At 30.9% G+C, this 6,454-nt stretch overlaps 1 long non-coding RNA gene across 1 annotated transcript; it reads right to left on the bottom strand.

Moving 5' to 3' along the window:
• Window positions 1-2,089: 2,089 nt before the first annotated feature.
• On the bottom strand, window positions 2,090-3,862 carry LOC131183788 (uncharacterized). The gene is made up of 3 exons (XR_009151793.1): window positions 3,775-3,862; window positions 2,975-3,031; window positions 2,090-2,398 (listed from the first exon to the last, which is right to left on the bottom strand). It is a non-coding gene; the product is annotated as an uncharacterized LOC131183788 (long non-coding RNA).
• Between the last annotated feature and the right edge of the window lie 2,592 nt (window positions 3,863-6,454).

Genomic DNA, 6,454 nt, shown 5'->3' with positions numbered 1-6,454 from the left:
TGTCATTTACCTTGCCAAGAATAATGCTTAGCCTACCCTATATCTTACTTTGTTCCTTTTATTATGCGCTCTTTAGGTTATCCTTTCATTTATTTCCTTTGTCTTACCCAAATAGAACTTGACTATTTAATCCCTGGTTCCTTTTTTTTTTTTTTCCTAACATGACAGCTGTACTTGCTAACTATATCTTTTAGAGTCTCTATCGCGTTATCATATGTCTGTGCTACTCAGATTTGGTCCTTTGACCACTCTAGCTAGTACTTCCACTGGCATTTAGATTATATTGCATCTGCAATCAATTGTCCAAACTTTCATTCTGCACTTCCTTTATCCATTGGCCTTCTATGATTTATCTTTGCTAATTTATTACTCTTAATACTGTTATAATTAGATTATACTATTATTTTGAACAATATGAAGTTAGAAAGGAACTCAGGAAATTGCAGTCATACCTTTATCGTATGATTTCTATTCTTATCCTTTAGTTTACATAATACCCTTACTACCTCGAGAACTGATTCTGTAGTAATTTTATTTATTTGTTATTATTATTATTATTATTATTATTATTATTATTATTATTATTATTATTATTATTATTATTATTATTATTATTATTATTATTATTATTATTTTCCATGTTTACTCAATTAGCCAAAACTTAAGTTTCCGGGCACCCAAACCCATCATCCAATTCAAAGGATTTACATCCATCATGATCTAATTATATATGATTCCTATAATGGAACTTGTATCATCTGCAGGATACCCGAGCCAATTACTCTCTACCACACTTTACAGTCCCATCTGGGGCACTATTTTGTTCGTCACCATTATTAATAATAACCTTCGATCCCTTCTAAAAAGATAGGACTATACCCTAACTTACTGCGATAAAGGTACTACATTTACCACCTTACCCAAACCATGTTAAATTAATGACTCTCCTATCATATCATAGCTCTGCAAATCATCAATTTATAGTTTTGACTTTCCCTAGGTAGTAGGGTTGTACTTTACACCTTGCTGATACACAACGGGTATACTATTCTCACTAAGTTCTAAGCAAAATGTCTATCGTACTACAAAAATGATCCAAAATTCCATACTGAAGACTAGATGATCTCACTCTATAAGTGTCATGTTTACTTTGCAACTAATCCGAAACCTTTGCTCTGATGGCAAATCTTAATGCAGCTCTAGCTCATGCTAGGGTAACTGAGTCACTGACTCTAGTTATCACCCAACTGTGACCTTTCAATATTCTAACTCTAGACTCTTAACTAGGAGTTCCCAACTCCTCTGCAAATATAGAACTCTGCTCTGGCATAACTGCACCAAAACAGAAGCCATCTCAAACACCCTCATTATGGAGCACCACGGGGATGCACACAGCTCTACACAATAATCTCATGTCGGTACTGTAATCTGCAGCTTACAGAGCAGACATCGAGAACATTGTACAGTTACTAGGATACGTCCCGACAGACTAGGTCCCCCAATTTCTTATCTCTCTTGAATCTTCTATTATCAAAAACATATTCTGACTGGGTCATCCACTGATGACTGCCAGCAACGGTATCCTCATCCTTATCTAGGGCAATTGTACTTTCAAGACTCACCTTTATGTACTCGTGCCTTGCACGAAATGGGCACACCATTTAAACCCATACAGACAGAAACATAGCATTTCTTGGAGTACGTATCCTCATGATGGACCTCACATGTCTACTAGCTCTATTTCACATTTCTATGTACTCCATGAAAATCAAGACACTGATTGAGGCACTTTTATATTTCCCGAGGTATAACGCAGAATCTAGAAACAAAGAATTACAGAAAAGACAAAACATAATCCTATACTCTGCATGTAACATCCTAACAAGACTCCTTTTACACTCCCAAGTATTTTATTTCCCATGAATCTAGAGCCTAAGCTCTGATACCAACTTTGTCACGACCCAACCTATGGGTCGGACCGGCACTAGGACCTGGGCCAGCTTAAAGCCCCGAGGCCCGTAGTAAGCCTAACTATTCCTCAAATCCATAACCAGGCCCACAATTTAGACCCAATATGCATATAAGATAATTTAAATTAAACTGTTATAATTTCATTTCGGGCCAACTTAGCCAAGAAATTTTCAGAAAACTAAAATCAGGGGAGCCCAGCTCAACCCTGTTACCTCATTTACAAACTGTTTAAATACCATACAAATCTTCATTTATAAATCTCAAAAAAATTTAAATTAACACAATTTCTAACAAGGTCCACACTATTACTAACACATGCGGAGTTCTAGATTTTAAATTTAGAAAAGATAGTAAAACAATTAAATAATCGACGTTAAACCTGCGAGGAAGAAAACAGGTTGCTCTGTAAAATAACTCCTCCTGTGGCCTAGAAAAAATATTGAACAGGAGTGAGCGTTCGACTCAGAGAGTAAAATATCAATTTCAACCATAATCTCTATAACTATCTAAAGCTAATGCACCCTGTAGAGTGAAATGCAACATCAACAACAATTGCACATCATAATATCTAAAAGGTAATTTGGAGCACTCACACACCCAGTAATATCAATCATAATATATGGGAGCTGATCCCCTATACAGCTCTCTTAGATCCAACCTGGTGCCAGCGAAGAACTCAAGCCGGAATTTCGCTTAATAAACCAAATCGGGGTCCCAGCGAAGAACTCAAGCCGTGACTACCCCCGAAGGATCGGGTCCTAGCGAAGATCTCAAGCCGTGTCTACCCGTCCTATCTATAGTCCACACCACATCACACGCTCGCTAACGCACGCACACTGCTCCAAATTACCACAACAATATCCATGGCACTTTAACAGTTGTGAATGCAACATAAAACGTGCCTAGAGTTTAACTACATAGATACATACATATAAGTGATGCATGGGCATGCTTAAACATATAATAATATCGAAATTACAATTAAAATTAATATTTTACTCACAGTACACCGATGACTATTGTGGCTGCTGGATGCAGAAAAATAGCTGACATCGATCACCTAATAATTAGATTATAAATTTATTAGTACTAAGTTAAGATAAAACTCTAAAGAGGCAATAGACAGCCTAATTCATGCCGAAAATCCGGCAGAGTTTTCCCTATACCTGGGACCTATCCAACCTGTAAAAAGGCTCAAATAACACTTCTAAATTCTCAATTTCCACAATCACATCTCATCAATATCACATGGCCCCTCCTGGGCCATCCAAATCAGACAATACTCAAAATCTTAAAAATTACATTTTAGTCCCTATAATTGACATTTTTCAAAAATCCACTCAAACAAGCTCTAAAAATTTTAAAATTTTGCCCCGCGGTCCTTAATAATATTATAAGGCTATTGCAAAATGAATTGTAATTTTCTAATCACCCATGAATATTTTATCCAAGAATTTTACTCGATTCCATAAGTTTCCAACATCAAATATATTATTAATTCAACCCAATTCAATATCCACATATTTAAACCTCCATCCTCAAGCTTCAACCAATTATATAAAATTTAATTGTCTTAATTTCAAATAATCTTATATGCCCATATGCTAAAAATCTAACTAAATTCCATCTATATTTTTCAAAAATATTCTACAATCACTCAAAAATTCAATAAACACCATAGAATATCTCCAAATAATTTTACTTTCATCATATATTTTTCTTAGAATTTTTCTCCAATTTTTCCTGTTTAAGAAACATTGTATTTATGCTCCACAGACCTAGAAATAATAGAAACTGTCTTACCCGAAGTTTATCTGTGTCTCAAAAATTCCAAAAATTTACGAAGAAACCTCTGGAAGTTGAATCATCTCCATAGCCCACCGGAGCCACCGCGCGCGGTGGCCGACCGCCGATCACCGGCGACATTTGCCAGATCTGATCATACCACCATGTTCCTCTCCTCTTCCTCAGTCCATAGGTGGTCTCGGATCGTCGATCCAACGGTCGGATCGTCGTAGATTTGACGAAAAAGCTTAAAAAACCCAAAACTTCTCTCCCCATATCTCACTCATCCGATCTCCATTTGCTGCAAAATGGGTATCAAAAGAAAGCTCTCGGAACAAGCTTTCCAACGCCACCTGAATCGCCTCGATCGGACGTCGGATGAAGCCGAAATCGCGCCGAAAAGCCGCTACTTACTGTGCGCGCATTTTCTCTCTCTTCTCCCTCTCTTGCCGCCATTTTCTGGTGGTTATGGCCGTCGCCGGAGGGTCGCCGGGCGGGTGGGGAGCTGCTCGTGAGGTCGCTGGCCGGTCACCGGAAAAAAAAAAAGAAGAAGAAGAGAGGGAAGGAGAGGAGAGAAAAGAGAGAATTGGGGGGGGGGGGGGGGGGTCCTCCCGTTTTTCACCATTTTTTTTTTTTTTTAATATTTGGCAGTGACAGTGGAAACCCACTGTCACACGCCAAACTCAAATCACCTTTTTTTTTTTTTCTTCAGGGTTGTTACATTGATATTTTAATTGTAAAATTATGTTAATGATAATTAATGCTTGAAATTATAAATTTTCAAAAATTTTAAAAGATGTTGTAAAATAGAAATTTAGATAATTTCTTTTATGAGATAAGATTTTGATAGTTAAAATTTGGAAAAACTTAAAAAATTGATGTTTAACATAATAAGCTAATGTTTTATATAAAAAATATAAAAATAAAATTAATAAAGAGGTTGTTCCACGTAGTGATTTTTTAAGCAGATTTAGTGACTTAGGTGGCACACTCTAGTAAATCAATTTTGAAGTTTCAACACACACATATATATATATATATAACTTAATATTATATTTTATTTCTCTACTTTTTTTTAACAATTTTAATTATAAATACATTAATCAACCTTATAATTTTTAATTATAATTGTACTATTATACTATATATATGCTTAATTCATAATTATATATATATTTTATGATATACTTGTACTACTATATTTTTAATAGTATTCTTAATCCTAAATTATATATATACATTATAGTTAAAGATTAAATAATCTAGAAATAGTTAAAAGATAAATCATATGATATATTATGTATTAATATTCTACTTCAAAATTTAAATATTAATATAAATATAACTTTTTATGGAAACAATTGAATAAAATTATTTTAAGAACTGTGAGCGGAACCGAAATCGTATCGAATTAGTTCGAAATTGAAAAATCGAAACCGATAATAAAATTGGACTGAAACCGAAATAATCTATATATCTATATAAAGTAGGGAGGTTTTCTCTTACTGCTATCATATGACATTCTAAATTTTGGTGCTGTCACGTAGCATTATGAAACAATACCATATGGCATTCTAAATTTTAATGTTATCACGTGATACTTACTATATAGAAATTATTATATTTAATAATTATAGTAATTAATGTGTGTAATTATTACTATTGCTATTACTATTAAATATATTTACTATTATTATTGTTATCACCATTTTTATAGCTAACTAATTAAAAATATTAGATATATTTCAATAATTTTATAAAATTTTCATTTAATGATTCTTAAATTTTTAATTATTTCATTTAATTATAAAAATTTAAGAATTATATATCTTAAAATTAATAAATAATTTAAAATTTTACTATAAAAGTAGTCACATGAAGTTAAATAATTTACCCTTTTTCTCTCTCTTTTATATTTAATAAAATTTAATTTACTTTAATGTTATTTTATTTTTATTTATTTTATTTTAATATGCATTTAATAAGGACATATTTTCAATTATATATTGAATGCTGTGTTATATATATATATATATATATATATATATATATATAATTAATGAATTATGAAAAAATGAAATAAAATTTTATTTTAATAAGTATGGCAAACAAGAAATTTATATTAATATTCAATTTTTATTATTTTTTTTGATATTTTTTATGGTATAATTAATAAATAATTAATATTATTACTTTGGTTAATATTAATCATGTATATTTTATTATTATTATTATTATTTAGAAAAAAAATTATATATATATATATATGCACCAAGTAATTTCATTAAATTCTCTCTATTTTTTATTAATTAATTATATAATTTCTTTAAATTATAATTAAGTTATTAATTCCCTAATTATATATATATAAGTTATAAATTATTTAATTATTATAGTTCAATATTATAATAAATAGCTATTATTATTATTATTATTATTATTATTATTATTATTATTATTATTATTATTATTATTACAAATGCCTAGAAAGTTCAATTTAATTAGAGTTAAGAAAAACTAAGAATTAATTATATTAATTTATTAATTATACCCAATAAACACATATACTAATTTTATATATGTTTCATTTTTGCTTCTTAATGAAGAGGTAGTCCAAATTTTTATAAAATAAATTCGAGAGGAGATATGTTTTGAAATATATCACATTTAAATTAAATGGCAATATTTAACTGAATTT

Source organism: Hevea brasiliensis, chromosome 10 (assembly GCF_030052815.1).
Source record: "Hevea brasiliensis isolate MT/VB/25A 57/8 chromosome 10, ASM3005281v1, whole genome shotgun sequence".
In the NCBI taxonomy this organism is placed as follows: Eukaryota; Viridiplantae; Streptophyta; class Magnoliopsida; order Malpighiales; family Euphorbiaceae; genus Hevea; species Hevea brasiliensis.
The sequence above is the reverse complement of the archived record's forward strand: the minus strand, read 5'-3'. Positions and strand labels throughout refer to the sequence as shown.